The sequence below is a fragment of the Cyprinodon tularosa genome, unplaced genomic scaffold (genome assembly GCF_016077235.1).
Source record: "Cyprinodon tularosa strain WSP-4 unplaced genomic scaffold, ASM1607723v1 ctg954, whole genome shotgun sequence".
In the NCBI taxonomy this organism is placed as follows: Eukaryota; Metazoa; Chordata; class Actinopteri; order Cyprinodontiformes; family Cyprinodontidae; genus Cyprinodon; species Cyprinodon tularosa.
Window position 1 is genome coordinate 35,719 of NW_024039734.1, and position 14,245 is coordinate 49,963.

At 37.3% G+C, this 14,245-nt stretch overlaps 1 protein-coding gene across 1 annotated transcript in view; it reads right to left on the bottom strand.

Moving 5' to 3' along the window:
* LOC119776755 overlaps positions 1-6,397 on the bottom strand; it is a 31,332-nt gene extending 24,935 nt beyond the window's left edge. The window contains exons 1-2 of the mRNA XM_038275344.1: positions 6,283-6,397; positions 5,633-5,828 (exon numbers count right to left, since the gene is read on the bottom strand). The gene's annotated coding sequence lies outside the window, so the exon portion shown is untranslated. The remainder of the gene's footprint in view (positions 1-5,632; positions 5,829-6,282) is intronic.
* Positions 6,398-14,245: the final 7,848 nt, after the last annotated feature.

Genomic DNA, 14,245 nt, shown 5'->3' on the forward strand with positions numbered 1-14,245 from the left:
CCACCGCTTCTCCCCCCCAACAGTACGGCGAGCGTTACGGGACAAAATGTCTTCCACCGTCCGCATCACCTACCTTCTCAAGTGATGAGGTTTGTTTACATAGATAATTTTACAGATAGTATTTCATTAGTCTGTGTAGGGTATAGATTTCATGTAGACTTAAGATAATAAATATACCCGTTATTTTTTCTACATCGTTGTGACGTTTTGGCGATCTCACAATCGCTAGTTTGTTGGCTCTGCGCTGCCGTAGCGCAAAGATGTCTGCCTCCATGGCTGCGAGACCCGCTCCTATGTAATTATAAATAACGAATTGTAAGGCAACGCAAATATTAAGGTTAAGAGGCTGAGCTCGTAGATGATGATAAATAACACAGTTATGTATAATATATTACATTTCTGACTGTATATCCCTGTAATTATTACACACTGTAGCTTTAAATTAAGTAATAAGTATGTAAAAAATTCCAAAATTCTGAATGTATATTCACCTAAAAAGACATCTAGAATTTTAATGAAACTTATTTGAATAGAAGTCTCACTTCATGCAGCTATCCTGTTTTTTTATTTAATGCTTTTCTGTGCCCCCATGAAAACACGCAGCAGACCGTCTCACTAACCAGCAGTCTACAGACTGATCAACTTAAAAATCTCCACCACCAGTTTCAGGCCTGGGGGGGGGGGGGGGGGGGGGGGGGGGGGGGGGGGCAGCCCTATTCTTTGCTCCTGTTCATGCATATCTATCAAAATTCAATATTTTCTGCCGAGGTCTGAGCGCCAAAGACAAATTAATTGTATCAATAAATTTCTTATTGTCTTTTCTCTTTGTGTGAGTTTTCCAGATTGAACTAAATGACTACTTTGCTCCGGATCTGATTGTTTGATGTTCGTCTCCTCTGAAGGATGCGCCAAACGCTGCGCATGTCAGGAAAGTCCGTCTGCCTGCGAACCGCAAATTAAGATTATGAGGGAAAACCAACCGATCCTCAGCCGCTTTAAGAAAGATGCAACTATAATAACCCAAGCATGATCCTGGAAGACGCGGCAGGGGTTCGGATGGCCGTGCCGGAAACAAGCAGAGCAGAGCGGGAAGGATGGGATGGAGGCTGGAACACCATGGCCGAAAACAGCGAGCAGGCGGCGGGGAGCGGACCGTGGAGACAGCGGGCTGGGTCAGTCTATCCAGGAAGGCGGTTTAAAAAAAAAATAAACCCGAAGAACAATCTGGGTTTCCATCAAAGCGCGGATTTAGTTGTGAATTCTCACTTTCTGTCGTAATTATGCAAATAAGTGCAAGAGGAGAAAAGTAGGTTAAATGAACGACCCCCGCCTCTCAGTGTCCTTGGAGCTTCATTCTGGGATCCTAGTGGCTCCCTGATTATTCAGAGCGCATCTTTAATCCAACCGGATTGAAAGAAATTTGGTTTAATGCAAGAAAACGGATGGATTTTAGGAGAAATAAATGGTTTCGGTTTAGTTGTGTCTGCGGTCAGGAGCACGCTGCGTGTCCGCGCAGCTGGATGGAGGAGAGCATCCAGCCCTGAGCCCCAAACACCCAGACTCCCTCCGCTCACAATCAGCTCTAACCTTCACCAGGAAGCTCCAAATGATTTCTGGATGAAAGGAAGCGAAGATCCGCTCACCATCAGCGGCTGCTGCGCTCCGCGGTGCGGGGAGGCGGCCCGGCAGTCATCCTCTCAGCGCACAGACAACAATAAAAATGGGGCGCAGCTGGCAGTGCCACCGGATGTCCGATATTAATGAGGATGTGAATCAAACCTCCGCGTATGAAGCCCAGCCCGCCTACAGGGGCTGCCTCCTCACTGCGCTGCTTCACACTTCTGCAAAACCTTAAAGTCCGATAAAATATACCAAACTGCTCTGGAGGATGTTTATCCACCTGCAGCTGCGCTTTTTTAACGATTCCAACAGGCAAAAAAAAACAACAACAAAAACACACACACACACACCCCCCAAAAAAATATGATGCATTTTTATAGTATTCTAAACAAAAAAAAAAAAAAACAAGATCGGCCTGTTTTTTCTACGGAAGAGGATTAGGGCCACTGAAAAAAAAGTAAACTGATTTTTAAATTTTATTTCAGTTTAACATGGGAAAAAAGTCAGAATTCTGAGATTAAAGTCAGAATTCTGAGATTAAAGTCAGAATTCTGAGGAAAAAAGTCAGAATTCTGAGATTAAAGTCAGAATTCTGAGATTAAAGTCAGAATTCTGACTTTAATCTCAGAATTCTGACTTTAATCTCAGAATTCTGACTTTTTTCTCAGAATTCTGACTTTTTTCTCAGAATTCTGACTTTTTTTATTGTCAGAATTCAGTCAGAATTCTGAGAAAAAAAGTCAGAATTCTGAGAAAAAAAGTCAGAATTCTGAGAAAAAAGTCAGAATTCTGAGAAAAAAGTTAAAATTTTGAGAAAAGAGTCAGAATTCTGACTTTAATCTCAGAATTCTGACTTTTTTTCTCAGAATTCTGACTTTTTTTATTGTCAGAATTCAGTCAGAATTCTGAGAAAAAAGTCAGAATTCTGACTTTAATCTCAGAATTCTGAATTTTTTCTCAGAATTCTGAGATTAAAGTCAGAATTCTGAGATTAAAGTCAGAATTCTGAGAAAAAAGTCAGAATTCTGACTTTAATCTCAGAATTCTGACTTTAATCTCAGAATTCTGACTTTTTTCTCAGAATTCTGAGATTAAAGTCAGAATTCTGAGAAAAAAGTCAGAATTCTGAGAAAAAAGTCAGAATTCTGAGAAAAAAGTTAAAATTTTGAGAAAAGAGTCAGAATTCTGACTTTAATCTCAGAATTCTGACTTTTTTCTCAGAATTCTGAGATTAAAGTCAGAATTCTGAGAAAAAAGTCAGACTTCTGAGAAAAAAGTCAGAATTCTGAGATTAAAGTCAGAATTCTGAGATTAAAGTCAGAATTCTGAGATTAAAGTCAGAATTCTGACTTTTTTCCCATACTAAACTGAATTTTTTTTTTAAATCAGTTAACTTTTTTTTTTTTTTCAGTGGCCCTAATCCTCTTCCGTATTTTTCAGTGTAGTCCTGTTTCTCTAACTGTGACTGGCTGGATGTGCTCTCTTCATCTTCTGACATGGGAGCTTGCTCCTCATCTGCCTGGCTGTGTGTTTCCTGGACGGGGCGCCTTCTTTTCTCTATGTCTGCTTCTGTCTCCTTGAACCTGAGCCTGGTTCTGCTGGAGGTTTCTTCCTGTTAAAAGGGAGTTTTTCCTCTCCACTGTCGCTACAAGCATGCTTATTATGAGGTTGATTAGAAAACTCTGAATCACTTTGACCATATAATCTGGTTGAGTTGTCTCTGAAAGTGCCTTAAGATGACATTTGTTGTGAATTGGCGCTTTGTAAATAAACTGAATTAAAAAAATAAACTGAATTGAATTGTAATAACTCAGTGGTCCATTCAGAGTAATTACCCACCTTGAGAAACAGTTTTATGTCTTCAGGTCTAGGTGTAAAATTACCACATTTATGTAACACCCAACAACATACAGTGAAAATAAAAAAATAATGCAACCCTTTTTGGCATTTTCCTAATCATATTTAGTTACTTTAACACAATAATTTCATATTAGCAGGGTAGGACATAAAACAATTGTGTTAAAGTAACTAAATATGATTAAGTAAATGCAAAAAGTGATTGCATTATTTTTATCAGTGCCAGTTTTGTATCAGCTAAAGTAGTCCTGTTTCTCTAACTGTGACTGGCTGGATGTGCTCTCTTCATCTTCTGACATGGGAGCTTGCTCCTCATCTGCCTGGCTGTGTGTTTCCTGGACGGGGCGCCTTCTTTTCTCTATGTCTGCTTCTGTCTCCTTGAACCTGAGCCTGGTTCTGCTGGAGGTTTCTTCCTGTTAAAAGGGAGTTTTTCCTCTCCACTGTCGCTACAAGCATGCTTATTATGAGGTTGATTAGAAAACTCTGAATCACTTTGACCATATAATCTGGTTGAGTTGTCTCTGAAAGTGCCTTAAGATGACATTTGTTGTGAATTGGCGCTTTGTAAATAAACTGAATTAAAAAAATAAACTGAATTGAATTGTAATAACTCAGTGGTCCATTCAGAGTAATTACCCACCTTGAGAAACAGTTTTATGTCTTCAGGTCTAGGTGTAAAATTACCACATTTATGTAACACCCAACAACATACAGTGAAAATAAAAAAATAATGCAACCCTTTTTGGCATTTTCCTAATCATATTTAGTTACTTTAACACAATAATTTCATATTAGCAGGGTAGGACATAAAACAATTGTGTTAAAGTAACTAAATATGATTAAGTAAATGCAAAAAGTGATTGCATTATTTTTATCAGTGCCAGTTTTGTATCAGCTAAAGTGGTTTTCTGCAGTACTCCAAGTTCGGTCTCTTTTTCCTCTGAATGTAATGATTGGGGATCAAAAGGGTTTTTCCTCTCCACTGTCGCTACAAACATGCTTAGTGTGCTTAGTCAATTGGTTGCTGCAATCAGCTGGTTTTCCTTAGAGAGAAAACTTTGAATCAATTTGACTGGATGATCTGGTGAACTAAAGTGCCTTGAGATGACATGTGATGTGAATTGGCGCTATAAAAATAAAGTGAATGACATGAAATCAAACAGATTTTAAATGAAATCCAAGCATTGAGTGTTTCATCTTATCTCAGGATATTCCTGCCCCCCCAGTCAGAAATATGAGGTCAAATACTTTTTAAAACAGGCATTCATATCTTTGAGGTGGATTAAGGACTCTGCCTCCAACCCAATGACTGATTGAGGCTCAAAGCAAACCTGCACATATAAACCATGTTATGGACGAATCTTAACATTATTAAATCTAACATAACCTTTATTATGTCTTACAGCTGGAAGTTTTTGTCAATTAACAATATATATTATAATAATTCAAGACATTAAACGTGTCTTGAAGTAAATACACAGGAAAAATTGAAATCTAGATAAGTAATTTTTCTTAAAATAAGCGCATTTGTTCTTGGATTTAGGAGATAAAAGAGACGTCTTGCCAATGGAACAAGATAACATACATTTAAAATAAGAAAACAGAATTGCATTGTCTTATTTAAAGTGCATTTTATCTAATTATCTCATTTACCTACTCAAATTAGGGGTAAATAGACTAAATCTAAGAAAATTTTACTTATTTCTAGATTGTTTTTCCAGTGTAGATACTTTTTAGGAAGGTGAAAATTACAGTTTAGTGAAAACATTATGAATCGGGATGAAAATTATCTGTTTGACAATGTTTGAGTAATTTTCTACAAAGTTTGTGACTATTGATTAGAAAGAATTGGATTTTAGAGCAGAGAACTAATAAATAAACATAGGTAAGTCCCCTCTAACAGTGCCAAGGTAAATATAGATAAATATAACCTAATATCATCAGCTCTAAATAGATGGGTTCACTTTAGTTCCCAGTTTTTCAGACATCTTTTAATCCGTCTTTATTTAAGCAGGTATTACAATCCTCACACATGTTGCCATTTCTCATAACAGTAACTTTATATAAGCTTTTAAAGGGTTTAGCCTTTAGAGAACTACTTTTTATTTAAAGTATCATCATGAGATCGTTCAAACACATCCCTGGGATGCTTTACCTTGTCCTCGGATGTCCCCGGCAGAGTTTTCGGGCTCCTGAAGACCGTGGATAAAATGTCTGCCACGGCCTCTCCGGATGATCCACCCCGCACCGCACCGCACCGCACCATCCGCGGAGGATCGCGGCAGAAACCCGCCTCTTGCTGCTCCTAGGGCCGCATGCAGAGAGTTGGACCTGAGCCGGACAGAGCTGGCCTACATGGCGGATAAACAGGACAAAAAGACGGTTGTAGGACTGTTAACCTCCCCTCTCCTCCCTCCTTCACCCAGCCTCCTCCCGTCTCTCCCTCTCTTTCATTGGTGTAGATAAAAGCCGTTTGGCAGGCGCGAGGCAGGCAGAATGAGACACCCACCGCCCCTTAGAGTTCATACAGATGGAATAAAACTCGCACTAGTTAGTGACCAACAGTATGAAGGGGGGGTTCACTAAAAGCCACTTTTTTGCGGCAGTTCCGCAAGTTAAAAAAGCAACAAGTTTCTATGAAGCCTCTGGTATAAACAGGCAGAGGGCGTGGAGCTGGACTCCGTGGGTCGCGACCCACAGTTAGGAACTGACGCAGCAGCGGCTCCGGCTGAAGGGATCCGCTTTTAAAGCTTCAGGCTACGGCGGAAAGAGACAGAAGCAGCCGGAAGGAGGAGGAGGACTGACCTGCTGGCTGCTGGAAGGGTGTCAGCTGGAGAAACAGCTGCAGTCCTCAGTCTTTGAGCTCTGACCTAAGTTTACCATGAAATGTTTATGTTCAGGATCAAAGCAGAAAGATGGCGGCGTTACACTTCCGGGAGTGATGTCAAAATAAAAGCCTCCTCTCCTTATTATTCAACTTTTTTTTTTTTTTTACTACGGAAGATGATTAGGGCCACTGAACAAAAAAAGTCAACAAATTTTTACATTTTATTTCAGTATAATATGAGAAAAAAGTCAGAATCTCAGAGTTCTGACTACTTCAGATTATGACTTTAATCTGAGAATTTTGGATCTTAATGAAAATAATGGAATTACTGCGTCTTTAACGGTATTTAGATTATTATATTTTTTTCTTGATCACAGGAATTATTTGAAAGATAAATATATCATTATCATCTCATCATTTACTAAATCTAGAGAGCCAAAAGATCCGACTTAGCAGATTGAATATTTGATTGAATATTTGAGTCTGTTACAGTTTTTGTTCATATGACAAACCTGATTTAGTGTTATTTCTACAGGACCATTTAAGCCCTAAATGGTCTATGAGGAATCAGAATCAGAAATACTTTAATAATTCCAGGGTGAAATTATTTTCAGTGCATGACTCCATCCATAGACTGACTGTAGGACCAGTTTGATGTAACACAATTTTATAAAATATATATAATTATATATTGTATAATGGCTCCATCTCGCCATCAGTCTGGGGGTCCTTGGCCTGGAAAATGTTGAAGACCCTTGATTTAGGGCATATGGCCCCTACTGACCCCTGTCCGGACATCCCCATCAGAGCTAAATCATTGATCGCCTCAGAAGATTTTTTTGTTTTTACTGGATCTTAACACTACTTGTAGTTTGTGTAGTTTGCAACATGACCAATTCCATAATAAAATACCCCTCTCTTAAATTTAATTCAATTAAGTTTATTTCTATAGCACCAGTTCACAACACATGTCATCTCAAGGCACTTTACAGTTCACCAGATCATAGAGTCAAATTTTACAAATGAATGTTATCACAAAGATATAACTATACTAGCAAAATTGGATGAATTGATTAAATACACATGCTAACTCTCTCAGGTCCAATTGGATCAAAGTTGTTGGTTATTTGATTCACATTTTACCAAAAAATATTAAAGAAAGTCATCATTCAAAAATAGGAATACCTTCAGTTGTACCTTACAGATTTTAATGTTTTTATTTTTTAGTGTTTTATCAACGCACAAGTAAAAAAAAAAGAGATTTTCAAACAAAACATACATTTTGACACTATGTATTTTGAGTATAACTATATTTGAATGCACGTAGGGATGATCAGACTTTGAGTTTGGTCCATAATTAATCTATATTTTGTTTATTACACTTTATTCTTTAGATGATGTGGCCTCACTTTCATTTAAAACACAGCTGTTAATGAAAGAATGAATGATTGAATGAATAAATGTGAATGATTTGGGAGCTCATGTGTAGTGTTTCCGTTATTGGTGTTTATTTGTTTGTCTGGTTTGCTCTAACAAGATCAAAGCTATTCCTGGGAGGTCGGCTCTTTGATCTCATCAAAGCGTACAGCTCTATTTCCGGTTTTCAGCGCCTCACTACTTCTAACTTTACTTTTAACGTGAAAACGGATATGGTTTACATCTACGACGAGAGTAGTCAGAGGGGCGGGGTCACGCGACCCGTCTTTAAGGACACCGGGGCGGGTGGGCTGCGAACCCGCTGACCCCTGCTTGGCCCTGGGGCCGCTCCAGAGCTGGATCCGTGGGAATTTCTTCACCTCCACCTACATGATCCCTAAAGGAGTAGAGACAACACGCAGAACAAATAAATAAATAAAACTAACAAGAACAGAAATGTTTTTAGGTAACTAACTTTAGGAGGGTTGAATGACATTTTGAAGAGTTTTTGTAATATTTTGATTAGAAGAAAAAATTTTAAATTAAAGAAAATCTTACTCTAGAACAGATCAGCTGAATGCTGTCATACATTATGTAACAGGTTCCAATCGGTATTCATCTACATTGCAAACAATATTTAAGAGCCTAAGTTTGCAAATTATAACAATAGAAAATCATCTTTTTATCTTTTGGCTGAAATATACAAACATACCAATATGTCAGATAAAAAGAGTCAGAACAAAATCAGGATCAACAGCCATTATAAAAGTTTTCTCCAGTTAAGTCAACAATCACTGTAACAGGGTGCACTCTTATTAATTCACTAATTGTTTAACCAAGAAGAAATACCACAATAATCATCCCACATAAAAAATAATACAAAACGATGCACAATAAATGTAGGCCTAATCAAAAACAGTAAAAAAAAAAACTTAAAGGAATTAGCTAATATGAGTGGAATCAACTCCAGCCAAACAAACAGATTCAACATCAGCAAATTAAATAGATAATAAGAGTCGGTGTATCGTCATGGATTGCTGCAACCGTTTACTGATAACAATAATATAAACATATTTTATTATAAAATTTTATATATATATTATAAAAATGTAAGAAAATGTAATTTTACCCTGCAATAGGAGGCCATGCATAATATCCGTCAAGGATCTCTCAGAGATCAATTTATTTTCCTCCGTTTGTTTCTATAATTATCAGTAATGTTTTTTGTTTTTTAAGTCATTTGTGTAAAAGATTTTGCTTTTTCATGGAAAAAGTAAAATTTTACACCAGTTTCACTTCCGAAATGTATTCCAGATTATAAATATATAAATGTAAAGTGAGCCACCTGGGCTCTGACGGATCAATATGCAGGTGGATTCTGGATTAAATCAGAATAAACCTGCATTAAATCAGGAAACCCCAGCAGTGTGAACTCAGTCCTGTTCTCTATTTAACATTCACCCATAACTTTCCACTTTTTCAGTCCAGCAGCATCATGTTTAGTTTGCCTGAGGACACCTCTGTTGCAGGTCTGATGTCTGATAATGAAAAGTTGGCCTACAGTGAGGAGATTCAGCGCTTGATAATGAAGGACTGGAAAACACCTCAAAGATGAAAGTAACTAAAGCTTTATGGAAGTGTAGGCTCATCACTCACTCCCCCTTTAAATGGAAGGCAATGAAGTTTATAGAATTGATGACTAAAAGTTCCTTGATCTCACCTGGAATACAAACATCTCACGCCTGGAAATAAAGCCCTATAAGGACGTTATTTCCGTCTTTTCCAGCTGCTCACCATATCCTATAGTGAGCCTCCAACTGTATCACTGCACCTTCACTCAAATATTTCACCAACATTTTAAGATTTATATCATTATATTAGGCTACATAACAAATCATTTAATTTTTAAATATCATGTTAACACAAACCTATTAAAGTCATAAGAAAGTCATATTTAAATATGCATATAAATGTAGTCTTTTTCAGACTTTATTGTCCCAAAAGTAAAAAAAAATATCTAAAAAAAAAAATCCTTTCTCAAAATCTGTGTTTTGTTTTTGTTTTTTTTGTTATTTTATGCAGGTCAGTTAGTTATATGTCAGCTTGAACACCTAAATTCGTCCAATCATATATCAACGTTCACCTGTCAATCAAATTTTGATTCTTATGTCGCAGCTAATATTCGCAACGGTTGAAATAAGAAATAACAATCATTTACTTTACCATGGTGGATATTAATTTGCAAAATAAAACACATTTATCTAAAATACATAATAATCAGGTTAATTAACTTAGTATAAAAAAAATAAAAATAAAATGTACTTACTCAAAATGAATAATGATGAATTTATTTATTTCAAACACAAAATTTATTTTTTGAACTGCATAAAGGTAACCTGATTATTATGCAATTCAGACAATAAACTTTATGTATTTGATAAAATAAATGCACTAATTAGTATTAATTATGAGTAAGTATATTTGATTAATTCTACATAAATAAGCATTTTTGTGCTTTAAATCAATAAGCTTTATTAAACTAAAGACTATGCGTCATGTAAGCTTTATTTCATTTGTGTTAAAATTATCTGAAAAAAACAAGTAAATTGGAGTTTAGTATTGAACAAGTTTACATAAATCTTAATATTTAGGTAAAATATTATATCTTTAACAGTCCACACTTAGAACAGAAACATTCTTTTCTCTTCTCCTCCATCTGGGACTTTAAAAACCAAATCCAAGATACTCAAAGGTTTGTATCCCTGTAGATAGTAGATTTACTGATTGCTGCTAACCCTTATTTTTTCTATTATCTGTCATATTATTTTTGTTTATAACTATGCAATATTCTCTTCATTAACGAAAAGCTGCTTAACTGTTCTCATTCACAAAGAAAACATTTGTTCTCTTCTACAAACATAAAATTATTGACTGGCTGTATAATTATACTATAATTGGCTTGTATTTAACTGTCAAATTGTCCTATTTGCATTACAAAGAAACCTGCTTCATGGAAACGAGATAAAAAACGGACCGTAGGTTTTTTATCTGCATCCTTGCATGATGAAATGTTCCTATCTAAGATACAGCTGGTGTTATATAGGTCAGCTCATATGGCTGCTTGCATAAAGGTTGTTAAATCTTGATGTTCTTCCAGTGGAAAGTAGGTTGCCATGGTGGGAGAACACATTAACCTACAATCTCTGAACGATGCCGGGTTGTTTGTTAAGATCTGTATGTGCAGAAAGACGATGCAGGGTGTTATGAAGGGTGTTCGATTTATCTGCTGAACAGTCTTGTTTTTTTAAGCATATCTATACGGAGATATTTCAAAATGAAAAAAGATCTCAGAGGGGAGATAAGATTGTGCTCTCATATATTCATAGCTTTCCATGATCACATGAGTTATATGTTTAGTTATTCTGGTTCAGTTACAATGGAAAACGATTGTAAGCATCATGAATAAACACGTTTATGAGCTATGCAGTTTTATTATCCATATATCGTTTTAAACAACCTTTTTATTTGAAGAAAATACAAAATTATAGTATGTGAATGACTCAGATGGGCACTTAGGGAGATGAACTGCACGCTTTAGTATTTGTGTGCCAGATAGCTCTTTCAGCTAACAGGGAGTTGCAGATCCTCACTTGTTTCAGGCTTTTCCTTCACATGTTCTAAATTTGATCCATAAACCCGACCCTGATACAAAATATTTTGACTGGATAAAAAGTGAATGGACACTAATTGTAAATATATTTGGGTATTAAGCTACAGGGATAGACTGATTCATCATCTGGCTGTCATTATTTTATCTAAGGCTCTGATCCACATGCAGAAGACCAAACAGAGAGACCAGGGAAAAGTTTAACAGGTTTTATTGAGAGTAGGTTGAGTGGAGTCCAGTGCTGCTCTGAACACTGTCGAACCGCGACTGAAAAGTGAAGGGGAAGATTCTGTGGTTAGTTCAGGCTCAGTGGGAAATTTGTGTCTTCGATTTGAAGAAGGGAATTAAGGCAACAGGACTCACGTTTCCAGAAAAGGTGTCTCTTGTTGAATCCAGTCGGTGTGGGTTGTTCCAGTGAATGACTTGCTCGTTGGAGGGCGGACAGGGTTTACCCAGGTTGCGGTTTTTCCTAGAGGAACGGAGGAGCTGACTGCCGCTTAGTTTTCCTGCGGTACTTGAACAGTTTCTTATGGAGATGAATCCCCTGCTCAGAGAGACGCCCAAACAATCCTTGGGGAAAAGTTGATCCAAACCACTAGCTTGAATCCTCAGCTCAGTTTGATGCTCAGAGAATCCTTCCAGGGGGGAGAAGGTCCAAAACATTCAGTTTGCAGGATGACTTCCTGCCGAGAGGCAAAGACTAAAAAAGCAAGGTTAAAACTCAGGTAGACAAAAACTCAGTTTGATTCAGTAAAAACTCTGCTTGGCTAGAGTACCCAAAACTGGCAAACACTCTGGCGTCGAGGTAGTGGCAGTCAGCAGCTTAAGAGTCCTCAGGTAATGAGGCAACCATCCGCAGGTGTGTGAGGAGGCCAACCAGAACAAAGCACCGCCTGGTGGTGGAGGGAAAACAAAAAAAGCACAACCCACACAAACATGATTCCTAACACTGGCTGATATTTTGTCTGATATTATTGTTGTAGTGTGCATGCATTGGCGACGCATTAGTGCAATTGTTCCCAAACTGGGAGAATTTTAGAAGTGAGTTGAATAAATGACCCAGTATCTTGATCTTGGAGCTGATGATTAGCTTAATTATTCATTTCATTAGCATGTCTAACTCTGACCAGTTTCTCGTTACTGTTCTTCTGATCCACCTGCTCCTGCTTCTATTTAACCAGTCTGCTTCCAGTCATCAGTCTAGATTATTAGCCTGTGGTGAGAGTTTGCCAGAGTTACCTTAAGGTTTCTGATTTCCTGTTCTGCCTCTCAACCACTGAGGCCTCCTGTTCCCATCTGATCGGTTTTAACCTGCCCGCTTCCAGTCATTAGACAAGATTATTCTCAAGCCAGTTGTTAGAGTGCTTCAGCTTTACCTTTGTGTTTCAGATTACCTGATCCTGACCTGTTCTACCTCTCAACTACTGAGCTGTTCCCGTCTGATCTGTTTGCCTGAACTGTTTTTGGACTTCTGCTGGATTCTGCCTGTTTAATGAACTTCTTTGGACTTCGGATCTCCTGTTTCTGAATCCTGCAAAGTCCTCGACACCAGCTTTGGCTTCGCCCTTTATATTTTCCTGTCCTCCTTCGTCTGTCCGGATCTGGCCTCCTGCTTGTTCTCCGTCCTCTGGGGGTGCAGCGTCTGTGACACGCTGGGCAGCACCTGTCCCCAATTGTTGGCAGCCCACCGGTTGGGTACTACCTTGTTCATTTAGGTAAACCAGGGTTGTGACTTACTTTCATAATCATCCTCCGCCAGATTTATGTGGTCACTAACCTGTGTTTCCTTTCTGCAGAGGTTCATGCCCTAGACACCCTAGCTGTTACTACTACTGCAGATAATTTTTTTAATAAACACTTTTTGGTCCCCTGTCCTGAGCCGTGGCACCCAGTTTGAGAGTTTTTTTTATTCACTGATTGTAATGTTGAATTCAGTTGCACAGCAGAATAAACAGCTAAATAGAAATAATTAAACTTCAAAGTGGTAGTTTTAGTAATTTAAAGTTGATTGGAGTTTATTTTAATGCCCTGTTCAATTACTGCTGTTGACTTTTTTTGTATAGTACTGTTAAAGGTTGGAGCAGGGGGGCCCAAACAAGGGGGAAAGTTTTGGAAGCACTTTAAAAAGGTGAGCGTTTTTTATTATTTTATATCAAATAATCTAATCTAATCTAATCGAATCTAATCTAATCTAATCTAATCTAATCTAATCTAATCTAATATAATATAATATAATATAATATAATATAATATAATATAATATAATATAATATAATATAATATAATATAATATAATATAATATAATATAATATTATATAATATTATATAATATGCATAAATAAAGTATTAATTTGACTGAATTAAAATCTAATTAGGACTCACTTTGAGATATCAGGAAACATCATATCACCAACCAAAGATATGGATACAATTCCACTGCTGAATTTTGCCATTTAACCTCTAATCCAGCATTCCTGGCGTATATATTGGATTTGACAATCCAGAGACTGATTTTTTAAATCAGATGTAAAACAGCTCATGCTTGTCGTAGGCACAAAGACAGAAGATTCAAATTTATGACTCAAAGCAATGACTTCAAATCAATAATCCTTCATTACAGTCCAAGGTCGGTTAATAAGAAATCCAATCAGAGCAAACGTACCTAGTACAGAGTCAGAGGCAAGCCTAAAGAATGAGCTGAGTCAAAAAAAATTCCCCGTTCAAGGTTTAAATAAACGCTGGAATGTTTGACATGAGGGACAAAGATGAACTGGCAAAAGGAAGTTGAAATAAATACATAATCAAACAGAGGAGGACAATGAGAGACAGCTGGAGGACATCATGGTGCAGCAGATGC